General features: G+C 54.0%; 1 protein-coding gene across 1 annotated transcript in view; it reads left to right on the top strand.

The window, feature by feature from the left end:
- The first annotated feature begins 730 nt into the window (after positions 1-730).
- TRAF5 (TNF receptor associated factor 5) overlaps positions 731-12,612 on the top strand; it is a 47,076-nt gene continuing 35,194 nt past the window's right edge. The window contains exon 1 of the mRNA XM_054563024.1: positions 731-799. The gene's annotated coding sequence lies outside the window, so the exon portion shown is untranslated. The remainder of the gene's footprint in view (positions 800-12,612) is intronic.

The following is a 12,612-nucleotide window of genomic DNA, read 5'->3' as shown; positions in this document are numbered from 1 at the left end:
TAAGTACTTTTCCACGGTTGTCAAACTGAAACTGAAGAAGCTAGGATTGAAATTCTGGTCCATTTCCATCTGAAGTCCATGCTCTTTTTGTGCCATTTTCACAGAGATTTATAGAGAATGCTAACATCCAGAACATATGCTCATGGAGAGTAGTGTAAGGAAGAACCTCTTATTTAGGAGTTGGGAGAGCTGCATTCAAATTGTAGCTATAGCACCTGCTGAGCGTCTAACTTTCAGCACATAACTGCCTGTCACTTCTCTGGGCTTCAGAGAGCTCATCTGTGAAATGGGATGACCAGGTCTACTTCAAAAGGTCGTTCTGAGGATCGAAAGAAATGCTTGGGAAGCCCTTGGTACAAGGGCAAGCTCTCCAACTCTAAGGAATTGCAGAGGCCAGCAGCAAGGAGGGCTGGCAAATTTGTACTCACTGTACAAGATGTGCTCTGTTCTAACCCACTTGAGAGAAATTAGAGATAATTTTTATTTATAGATATTAATGAGTCTAGCGAGGGTGGGTTAAAGTTCTAATTGCCAGGGTAACTCTCCAGCCTCCTGCCCAGCATCTTCCAGCGCGTTCGCGGGGCCCGGGTCCTGCGGGCCTCTCTCGGACCACTCCCCGGAGCCCCGCCCCAGGCCCGCCCCCAGGCCTCGGTCCCGCCCCTCTCCCTCGTGGGCGGGGCCGAGAGCTGGCTCAGGCTGCCGAGAATCCTCGCCCCGCCTCCCCGTGGCCTGCCGCTGCCCGGAGGAGCCCAGCAGCCTGCGGACTGGTGCCGGCGGAGCCCCGCTCGCGCAGCCACAGGTGAGTCCCGACAGGTCGCCGCTGGGGGGTGAAGTCCCCTCGGCTGTAGGGCTGGAGTGAGGGGACTCAGGAGCGCTTTTCGGTTTGTCCCATATACTTTGAAATCGAAAGCGCCGCGGCGGCAAGAGCTTCGCAGCCACCCCCGGTGCCCCGCGCCGGGTTGCTGGGGCCTCCGGCTGGTCCCCGACCGGGAGCGGAGGGCGCGGGCGGAGGGGACGACACGACGGCCCGGCAAGGGCCAGGGCAGGTCGGCAAGGCCGTGGCCGGTGATGCTCAGAGGGTGCGGTGTGGGGGCAAATGGGTCCCGGAGCCCCGGAGCGGGCTTTCCTAGCGGAGAAGGGGTGTGGCGAGGACGGAGACTGGGGTCCCCGGCTGGGGATCGGCTCCAAAGCGCGGCTGTGGATTAAAGGGGCCAGGTTCAAGGGGGATTCACAGGCGGAGGACTTTCGCATGTTCCCCGCATTCCCGCGCCCCAACGCCTAGGTACGCCCTCCATACCCTTAGGCACACCCTCCACTTTTTTTTTTAATCCTCCCCTGAGGACTTTTTTTTTTTTTTCTTCGTTGCTTTTAGAGAGAGAGGAAGGGAGGGAGAAACATGGACTGGTTGCCCCGCGCCCGACGGGGGATGAATCGGCAACCTAAATGGGTGCCCTGACACGGAATCAACCCGCAACCTTTTGGTTACAGGACGACGCTCCAACCCACTGAGCTACACCGGCCAGGGCACTCCCTCCATTTTTGCAAAACTTTCCAACCAGAACACTCCAGAATGAAACTTTAGTAGTGGACTGAATGGAAACCTCTTCGAACTGTTTTGTTGAGCGTGCTCATTTAGACACCAACACGCACGCACGCGAAGTGTGTTCAGAGGGCTCTTGCAAGAAACCAAGACTCGGGGGCGAAATGAGTCCCAGGGACACGCAGAGATTTGGTGCTCTTTGGGCTCTCCACGCCACATTGCCGCCCCTTGTTACCTCTCTGCAGGGTTTTGGCAATTCTGAGCACGTTCTTGACTGCTCACCTCACTGCTGCTTGCAGACTTTCTCAGCTGGTTCTGCTCCCTCCTGCAGAGTTTCCATATTTGGCTATTTCAGATTTACTTTCATCGGAACTCAGTTATCTCGCTGTGGCAGGCAGGCCTGCTCTGGGCCAGCCTGAAGTTGGTGAAATGAGGCGTGGCTCCCTGGCCTGGCTTCCCCCCTGCATCCCCCACAGCCCTGGGCCCTGACCCGTGTCCTGTGGGGACAGGCATCTAGTAACCGATTTAATTAATTCAGTAAGCATCTGGGCACAGGTGCTGTATGGGAACTGGGCTAGGGCCAGGGGAATACGATTTCCTTCTTCAGAGATATTTGCATTTTATAAGGGCTGTGAAAGACATAACATGCAAAGAAATGGGTTGAAACGCTCCTGGGAATAGACTCCTTCTGGGTGTGTGTGAAATAACGTTAGGCAGGGAAAGACTGGGTTGGACTTCTCACATCCGGAGTGCAGCTGCCTGCTCTGCCTTATGCACACAGCCCAAGACAGGGGTGTTAGCACAGCTACCGGTTTGGGTGAAAACCTTATCTAAACACTCCCATTCCCCAACTCTACTCTCTAATCTGAACACAAGAGACAGAAGGTGCTTCAGAAAAGATGACTATGAGATGAAAGCAAAAAGCGTCTAGCCTCTCTGAAGGCTTTTTGTTGTTTTCGTTGCTGTCTTGTTTTGAACTCCGTGGAATGGTTTGGCTCTGGGATCCTGGAATCCCCTTCTCTGGGTCTTGGACATAGGCAGGCCAGAGCCTGCTGTCGGATCCAGCTTCTGGAAGTCCTGCCGGAGGGGAGGTGACTTTCTCAGGTTCTCTGGGCCGAGGTCTGGGGCAGCAGGGATTGGATGGGCAGTGTTTCCCGTCCTGAGTGCCCGGGCTGTGGGTGGCAGGGCAGCCTGAAGAATGTGGAAAGGAGACCGGCTCCACCCCCTGGAAGGACTACCTGTAGCGACTCAGATATTCCCGTGGAGATGAGCTGCAGAGGGAGGGAGGTGGAATGGAAGCCTCTGAGTCAGTCCTGTTTGGCTAGCGGTGGCAAAGGCTTGTCAGCTTTTACGCAGACCTTTGGTGATTATCTCAGCTTTACAGGGGAGGACCCTGAAGAAAGAATGGTAATTCCTTGTTTTTAAAGCTTTTTCCTTTTGAAAGCCTTTTTTCATTGCTCTTGTCATTTAGTCCTCGTTTTGTCCTCCATGATATCCTTGGGAGCCAGGCCAAAGCAGGTCTATCCTCCACATCTTCCAGATGGTGAGGATGCGGCACTGAGAGCGCAGTAAGCCTGTCGGCTCCACTGCTGGGCCAGGCCTGGCCCTGCAAGGTGTTTGGTTCCTCTTGCCCCTGGCTCCTTAGCCTGGTTTCTCAGAGGACTGAATCTGCGCCACTCTCCTCAGTCCGGGGATCAGCGAGGCGACCCAGGCTCTAGCAGTGCCTGCGTCGTCTGTCGCCGCCACGTGGAGCAGATCCTCCTGTAGGTACCGTAGCCACCGCATGGACAGACGCCCGCTCTATTAGCTCTACCCAGCTGAGCGCACAGGGAGCAAGTTCTGTACCTGCTCCTGTCTGAGTTCGGGAATCTGGCACAGAGCAGGCCTAAGCAAACGCTGGCATTGAATTCATTGGAAATGTGTCTCCCATGGGCTCTGGGCTGCCAGGGACGGACGGCCGGGAACATGGGCTGCACGGGGCCTTGCGGAGGAGAGAGGTTAGGCCACTGGCAGGACTTGCTTATTAGATTCCAGAGGTCGGAATAGCACTGTACAACTGACAAATAGCTCGTCTCATCTGAACTTTTCACTGCCTCCCTGAGAGAAGGGAGACGGTGTTTCTTTCACTTTACCTGGTTACAAGCTGGGGCTCAGACGAGACTTGAAAGATGTCATAGCATGCCGGGCCAGCCAGGACCCCAGCCCAAGCCTGCTGACCCCAGACGCTGTGCTTCTCTCATAGTATTCAGGCTGGAGGAAGACAGAGTTCCAGGCAGGAGGCGGGCGAGGGAACCAGAAAGGCGTTCGGTTGAAGGCTGCTTAACACCTTTGCCACTGACAGATTCTTTAAGAGCTGACAGACCAGGGGAAGTGGGTGGCAGTGGCTGACCCAGCCTCTGAGGAGCTTTTCCTGCCCAGGTGGCAACTTTTTCTGTGGTTTCTCTGGGGCAGGAGCTCTCACTCCAGCAGAGTGTAGCCGGCGGGCCTCTCTCTGTGTGTGGTTTCGGGTGAGGGGAACGTGCCACGGGGCAGGAGCCATCCCCAGGGCCGGTGGGCTCCTGCTTCTGCCGAGGCCAGGGTTGGAGCCCAGCGAATTTGTCACTTTGCCCAGAGGAAAGATTTATTTGGAGGGTCTGTCAGCAATAGACTTGGGCGACCCCTGCGAGCCCTGCCTGTATTGTGAGGAAATGGGCTGGAGGGCCAGGGAAGAAATAGAAGTAGAAAGACTCATCACTGTTGACAGAAAAATTCGAAGTCCACTTGCAGTGACACTGATGAGCGCTCTCTGCGTGTTGTTATCTGGAGGCAGGTGGTGGTGCTTAGATGGCCCATAGCAGAAGCAGGTGCACCCGACGGTGCCCGCAGGGCCTGTGGGCCCAGTGTTTTTATTTAATTGAATTTATTGGGGTGACATCGGTTAATAAAATGATACAGGTTTCAGGAGTACAATTCTACAATACATCTTCTGTATATTGCTTTGTGTGTGTTCCCCAACCCCCGCCAAGTCTCCTTCCATCTCCGTGCATCCCCCCTCCGCCCACCGTCTTCTGCCTTCCCCCACGCCACTCCCTTTTGGGCCCCATGGTGGATGACAGCCAGTGGGCATCCCTCCTGGGCTGTGTGTGGGGAGGGAACCCGCCTCACTGAGTTTCTGCAGATCCCAGGCCTTGTTTTTTGTCGTGTGCTCCCTCAGCGTCTACTCTTGGCCAATTCAGAGTATCCCTGAGTGCCCCCCTCAGCTTCTCAAGGAAGAGATGCCGTCTGACCGCGCACCAGGAGAGCGCCTTCTCCACCTACGGCCCTGGTTCGGCGCTCTCTCCCTCCCAGACAAGCCGGTTCCCTCCGTTACTCTCTCAAAACTGACTCCTTCCCCTCCCCCACACAACCGTCTCTGTTAAACAGTAAGGTCCCCTGTGTCTTCAGGCCCGGTCCTCTCCCTTCACCGACGCTTCCAGAAGAGCAGCCCGCACTTGCACCTGTGCTCTCCTCCTCACTCAGTGCGTGCACCTGCTGCGTTGCTGGGATCTCCCTTTGAAGGCTTCCAGGGCCTGGTAATCCTCTGTCGCCAGCCTGCTCTGCAGCTGCTGCCCATCTCCCTGGAGGGTGCCACATGGTCCCGCGCTGACGAGCCCCGTAGATACTCGTCCCAAGCCCCCTCTTCCTCTGTGTTCTCCCTAACCCAGGCAGAGATCAATGCCTGCCCTCAGTCCCCATCCTCCACCCAGGCCTGTCTCCTCCCCGCTGATCCTGACCCACTGTCTACCCCCAGGGCTGCTACCTGAGTTCATGGGTCCGCGGACCCTCTTCCCTGTGCTACCCTAATCGTGCACTCACTCCCCTTCCTGCCTTTCTGAATTCTCTCCCACGCTGCTGCAGAGCGGCCTCCTTAGTGCAGAGCCTAAGCAAGACTTACTGCCTTCACTAATGGCATCATGGAACTAGTGTGGACCTCCGAATCTGGCAAGCCCGGGTTTGATTCTGGGTTTATGGCTTGCTGATGGTAGTTGCGTGATTGGAGCAAGTTGCCTGACTTCGGGGTGCTTCGGTCTTCCTACTGGACAACAGGGATAGCAATGTCACCCACTTGGGGTTGCCGGAAGGATTAAATAAGCCAATATTTACATAGAGCCTAATGTCTGGAAGGTATTCGGTAAAACTGGTTTTCTTCTTCCTAGTGTTTGATTGCTGTAGGGAGTTGTGGGGCCCGTGGGGAGGCAGAAAGTGTGTGTCTGTGTCCAGTTTAAAGACATTCAAATTTACATTAGAAACAGACAATCAGAAGAACTGTCCCCTGCCAGGGCAGACCATCCTTTAGTCTATTGCTGCCACTTTGCAATCTCTAGAGCAGGCAGAGCTCAGGGGCCAGGGCAGGGGAGCTGGGATGGGGCAGGACAGGGTAGGGATGTGCTGGGGCAAGCCCTCAGCAGGAAGAGGACAGAGAGGAGGGCAGGCAGCACCAGACTTGGAGGCCCGGCCCCCCAGGGCCAGGTTTCAGGGGCAGGATTCCAGTCCTTTGAACGACTTGTGGGCTGAGCAGATGCTGCCTTGGAAGAAGAATAGCACTAGGCAGGGAGACAACACAGGGACCCAGCAGAAGAAATAAAATGCATTTGGGATGCAAAATACAGCCACTGCCTTGATCACGAGGAGCAGAGCAGTTAGTTACTTCAGTGGCATCCAACTATGAAGTCAGAGCAGGATAAGGGGCGAGGCTGACGGTGAGAAGCTGCCAGCCAGAGCCCTTCCCCTCCCCGACTAAGGGAGCCGGCTTGGAACAGCAGGCCGTGCTCCCAGCCTTCTGTTAACCGGCCCTTGCTGCTGGAGGCCCGGGGCGGTGGGTGGGGTGCAGCTGAGCAGGTCCCGAAAGTCCCTCCTCTGCCATTGTGAAGTGAGGAATCTGGGCAAGAGGCTGGGCAGACCTGTGACACAATCTAGGAAAACTTACCGTGCTTCCCCAGGTTAAAGGCAAAATAACGTAAAAGTGAAGGCTTATGTGCTAAGTAGCTGCAGAATAAAAGAAGTGATTAAGCAAGTGTGTGGGGTTATTCCCAGAAGCCTTCAGGAGTGAAGAGGGGTGGACGGGAGGGACGGGGGGAATGCTGGACAAGTGGCAAAGGCATCTCAAAGGGATAAAGGAAGGAGCCGGTGATTGCCCTTAATAAATGGAAAGTAGGTTATTTTGGAGCAGACTGGTTTCCTCATGTTGAGGTGGTTTATTTAAAAAACCAGTAATTGGGGATGTTGCTTCAACCTCTTAACAGCACTCCCTAGACCTTTCGTAGAAATGTGCAATGCCACATGTTTGCTGTGGAGAGCCACACTAAATGCCTTCTGTCCTTCCTCGACACCAGCAGTTCCCTATGTATGACATCCAGTGGGTCACTGCACTGACACTGGACCTTTCTACCAAGTGTGACCTCTCTGCCCCGCCCCCTTCTGTGTCACAGCTCAATCTGCTCCGCAGCTCGGCTTCAGTCCTGTTAAAGTGCTGCAGGGCCTTCTGCACCTGACTCACCTGTTCTGAACTTTCTCCAGATCATTTCTTCTGCCTAGAATGGCTCTTGTTTTAGTCTACAAATTCATGCCTATTTCATCCTTTTCAAAGTTTATGTCTTATTTAGAAAGCTGCCGTGCCCGGGGTCCCTGAGACCATGCCCAGGTTGGACGATTTGCTTGGAGCGCTCACAGGACCCAGCATCTAGTCATACAGAGATGATTGACTACAGTCAAAAGATTCAAAACTAAATCAGCAATGGGGAAAGGCACATGAGTCAAAGTCTAGAGCAGGGATGTTCCCACGGGCCGCATGCAGCCCAGGGTGGCCGTGAATGCGGCCCAACACAAAATCGTAAATTTACTTAACACATTATGAGATTTTTTTGTGATTACATGTCACAGTGTATTTAAGGTGCGTCCCAGGACAACTCTTCTTTCAGTGTGGCCCAGAGATGCCAAAAGGTTGGACACCTCTGGGAGGAAACCAGGTAGAAACTTACAAGAGCCTCCCCCAGCGAAGTCACATAGGACATGCTTCACTCCCCCAGCACTGGAATGTGACAACATGTGTGAAAATGCTGTCAACCGGGGAAGCTCATTGGAGACTCAGCACTCAGGGTTTTTCTCCAGGTCTGACCATGCAGGCGCCCTCTGCCCAGCATGTACCAAAATTCCAGACTTCCAGAAGAGAGGTGCAAAAAGTTTGCAAACATCGTTTGCAAAAAGTTTAGGTACAGGGAGCTCCGTATTGGTTAGGGGAACCTGCCCCAAATCCACCTTTTCTGACATCAGCGAGGGCCATCCCTGAAGCAGACATCTCTAAGGGCTTCAGTCTCAGGCCTGCTATGTTAACTCTTTACCACCCAGCTCCCCTGCAGAACCGCGCCCCCCCACCCCACCCCGCGGTCAGAGCCGAACTGTGGCCAAGTCATAGAGAAAATCGCCCCAGAGGAGGAGTCAGGAAAGATGGGTTCCAGCTCAGGATGCTTCCTTACTGCCAGGTGATACGTTGAACCCCTTAAACTCCATTTTCCTCCCTCATTTAGAAAAGAGGAATTGGAATTCTTGTTTGTAGGCCTCAGGAGTGACCGTGAGGACCAAACGAGCCAGAATAATGTCTGTCCACCCTGTTGGTTGGGCACTCGCTGAGTCTAAGGCAGTGAGTGAGGGAGCATTGCGGCCAGCGCAGAGGGGGACGCACGGTAGTGGCTTTGATGGGGGACACTCCTGAGATGGACTCCTTACCCAGCACTTGCCCACTCTGTTACCTTGCACACATCATATAATTCCCGTGAGCTTCAGGACCCGATCGGTAACATGTGACTGTGAATAATAAAATTAGTACCTCTACCTCATTGGGTTGCTGTGCAGAGTGAGCAGAACAACCCATACAAAACTCCTAGCCACGATGTCTGGCCCATGACAGGCAGCTGTTAATTCACTGAAATATTTGAGTGCTTGCTCTGTGCCAGCACCTTGAAAAAGAGAGATGCAGTCCCCTTCTGCTTGCTGGGGCAGACAGATATCAAACAGGTCATTACATAAAAAATGAATTGTAATCCTATGTGGTACAAAGGAGATGTACAGGGTGACAATGGGCGTGTGATGAGGAATTGGGGACCTAAGCTGGCCAAGGAGGTATGGGAGGCTTGGCTGAATATGCATGGGATGCTTCAGCTGAGCTTGCATGACCCCAGCTCAGTGAGAAGTGGAGAGATGGAGGAGAGGGAGTTTGCTGCAGAGAAACAGCTTCAGCAAAGGGAGGCCAGCCTTAGGGCAACGGCTGTAAGGAGGGAAGTTTCTTACACTCATGTGAGGACCAGCAAAAGGGCCAGAGAGGCTGCCGCGTGAGGGGCAGGGCCGTGGGGGAGCTCACAGATGACGCTGCACGTGTGGGCAGGCCAGCATGCGGGACCGGAAGAGCAGTGTGCGGCTGTGTGAGTGACAACGGCTTGGCATTTTCAAAAGCCAAATCAGGCTGCTGTGTAGAGAATAGCTTGGAGGAGCAAGTCGGGGAGGGGAGACCAGCTATTGGCAGGGAGATGAAGGAGGATCCGCTGCAGGAAGAGAGACCCGTTAGAGAAGGCTGTTATGGCCCAGGCCGGAGCGGATGGTGGCTTGAACTGAGGGTTGGTTTGGGGTGGGGAGGCTGTAGAGAAGTAGGTGGGCTGTGTCCATGAGGTGCATTCAGAGGAGCTCAGTGACCAATTGGATGTGGGGGAAGAGAGAGAAGGCATGGCCAGGAAGGGTGCCAGTTGTCTGGTGACAACAGCTAGATAAAGAGGGGGCCGTCAAGAGCGAGTTCTGGAGAGGGAGCAGCTTAGGGGAGCAGATCGGTTCAGCTTTGGGTGTGTTGGCTTTGGAGGCAGGGGGAGACACTAGGTAAGCAGTAGCATGTGTGGGCTTAGATGTAGAGGAGAGAGACAGTTGGGAATTGTTAGTTCATGCTTGGTCTTTCATGCCAGGACAGTGTGGTTCCAGGGAGCCAGAGGGAAGGAGTATTTTAAAGTGTGTTATACTTTCTGGGTAGGGGGCAGTCAGCAGTAGCAGATGCTGTGTAGAGGCCGGGGAAGATGAAGACTGAGAAGTGACTGTTGGTGTTAGGGACCCAGGTCATTGGGACCTTGAGCAGTTTGGGTGGCTTGGTGGGTGTACGTGGGTGATAATCATCAAAAGACCCCTGAGGAGACAAGAACCCAGGACGGGTGGACAGTCTGGCTTAATTCAGAGGTGACCCTTGCCGCGGCTCTGCGGGGGGGAAAGGGTGGAGCCGGGGCCCTGTGCAGGTAGAACGGAGGCCTGGTGGCAGGAAGTAGAGGTAGTTCTAGTCTGAAGACTTCTGTTTTTTCTGTGCAGTAGGAAGTAAGGTTTGTTGATAAGGCTGCAGGGAGTGGTCAAGGTCTGTGGAGACAAACCTTGAAATAGCTATTAAAAACATTTGAAATAGATACTAAAAACAGGAGAGTGAGCTGACAGGGAAAACCTGGCCGTGCCCCCTCTTACCCACTGATGTGACGAGGTCTCCAGAACAGGACCCCAGCAAACAGCACTTGAGATCTCTAGCACCTTGTGAGGCACCTACGTGAGGGCTCCATACATGCTCGTGGAATTGAATTGCTGGCCTGTCTACCTTTCAGAGTCCTTCTCAGCATTTCCCCTTCCTTCCTGGGTACCTGGCTCGCTACCGGGGCTCCTCAGCAGGGACTAGTCCACAGGAATAAGGACACTGCTCGGGCCCCAGGGACTCTTCCGGCCCCCGAGGGCTGGGGCCTTCCCCTCCTTCCGCAGACTGCCCACCCCGAGTCAGCTGTCGTGACCAGATTTGCCTCCTCTAGCTGTAGCTGGTAGAATTTCAGGACTTTTCAAGAGCTGCGATGAAAGGTGTGGGCACTGGGCAGCACGCTCGGCGGGAGGGAGGCTGCCGTGCCTCCTGCATGCAGCACACCGCTGGGTGGCTGTCCGGCTTTCCTCTGGGTAGTTACTGCGCGCCTCTCCTGTGCGTTCTGCTAAGTGTCGGTGCCCCAGTAAACCAAAGAAACGTCCTTGTCCTCGAGGAACTTGTGTTGTGGCAGGGGAGGACGGGCAGTAAGGAAGGAAACATTGCAGCGGCAGCAGCGGGGCTGCCAGGGAGGTGGCATGTCCATGTGAGTCAGCGAAGGCCTCACTTGGGAGGTAACATTTGAGCAGGCGCCTGAAATGAGGGAACAAGCCATTTGCGTGTCAGGGAAAAGACACGGACAGCAAGCAGGGGGCTCTTCTACTAGTCAAGGAAAAGCAAAGCCTGTGTGGCTCGAGTGCGGAAATTGGGGGGAAAGTGCCAGGCAGTAAAGACAGAGAGGATGGAGGCCAAGTCACATGCGACCGTAAGGTCCCTGCATTTGCCCTGAATGAGATGGGACCGTAGGAGCAGAGGAGTGACACGTCCGACTTCTGTGTTAGAAAGGACCACCCTGGCTGCTGGGCTTCGCATAGACTAGAGGGAGCAGAGGCAGAGGCAGAGGCAGGAGACCAGATAGGAGACCAGGGCTGTGACCAGAGCGGAGATGATGGCCCTTCAACCAGGGAGGTTATGCGGGAGGTGGTGAGCGGCGCTTAGACATCCTTGGAGAGGAGTCCATAGGATTTGGTGCTCTTTGATGGAGAGTAAGCCAAGGAGGACTCCAGAATTTTGAGCCCAAGCAACAGAGGCTCAGGGGCACCCTTTCGCTGAGGGGGAGGAAGCTATGGGAGGCACAGGTCAGGCAGGGTTGGATGTGTTACCTTAAGATGCTTAGTAAACAGCCGTGGGATGTGGGCTAGGCAGTTGGAACGACTAGAGTTCAGTGTAGAGGTTCGGACTGCAGGTAGGAACTGGGGCACTGTCAGCCTTAGATGGCATTGAAAGCAGGAGCTGAGATCAACTCACCAGGATGGTGAGTATAGATAGAAAAGCAAAGAGATCCAGCACTAGCCTGGGTGTTCTGCGAGATGGGGAAAGAAGGAGCGGCCAGTAAGGAGAAGAAGGTGACCTAGAAGCTGGCACAATGGTCCATCTCAGCGCTTCTCTCTTGGTAACAGGCTACAGAATCTAGCCGGGAACTTGTTAGGAAGCAGACTTCTAGCTGCTACAGAGAGATCTGAGTCTGAAATCTGTTGACTAGGGTAGGCCAAGCTATTGTAGCAAATAGGCTCCCAAACGAGAGGTGTGTTTTTCTGGGGTAAGGGACCCAGGCCAATATTGTTATCATGCTCCAGGGCGTATTCTTAGGAACCAGCTGATGTAGGAAAAATTCGTTCTTCTTGGTGATCTGTAAAGAATTACAGATCAGCAAGTCAGTTAGTATGTAAGCAGGGTTCATTAGTAGTATGTTCTCATGGAAGAGAACTGGGCCTTACTGAGGTGAGGGAGAAAGGCATAGGGTATAGGGAAGGCAAGGTAAGGGTGGCGGAAGCATTGGGTCCTTTCTCCTGAGGACTGATAGAGTTGACAGGATGAGGCAAGGGAGTTACATATTGATTGGTGGGTAAAGGTGGTGCCAGCTTCCCCCAGGGGACATGACCGCCTAAATGTAGGCATGCGTGGGGGTCTCTTCCCCAGAATTCTTATCTTGCCCCAGATCACAGTTGTTCGTCTTGTTGCAAAATAGATGTGTGACAGGAGGCAGTTAATTAAAGTTGAGGCAGCTGTCCAAAATTATTTATGGGCTCTTTCTGTAAGTACGAGGGACCCCCTCATAAAACAGGTAGTGACCAGAGGCAGGCAATTAACCGAAGTTATTTTATGGGCTTATTCTCTGGGCACTGTGGGTTCCCTCCTCTTCCCTCCTTCTAGACCTTGAGGTGAATACACAGTGTCAAAGACTTTCTTTCCCAGATAGTGGAAACGATACATACAGAGTTTCAAGGGCACCTCTCCTCCTGTCCTAGCATAGTGTTTCCTGTGATGTTGGGACACCTGGCAACCTCATCGGACCAGGCTCAGCGCTGCTGCATTAGTGGGTGAGACATGCCTCCCTCCTCCTCCCTGTCTTGGTTTACTATCCATCCAACCTAACACAACCACTTTGGAAACTGTTGACTGTTCTTTGTGCACAGTC

Source organism: Pteronotus mesoamericanus, unplaced genomic scaffold (genome assembly GCF_021234165.1).
Source record: "Pteronotus mesoamericanus isolate MK-2021 breed Mesoamerican mustached bat unplaced genomic scaffold, CSHL_Meso_final scaffold_705, whole genome shotgun sequence".
Lineage (NCBI taxonomy): Eukaryota > Metazoa > Chordata > Mammalia > Chiroptera > Mormoopidae > Pteronotus > Pteronotus mesoamericanus.
The sequence above is the reverse complement of the archived record's forward strand: the minus strand, read 5'-3'. Positions and strand labels throughout refer to the sequence as shown.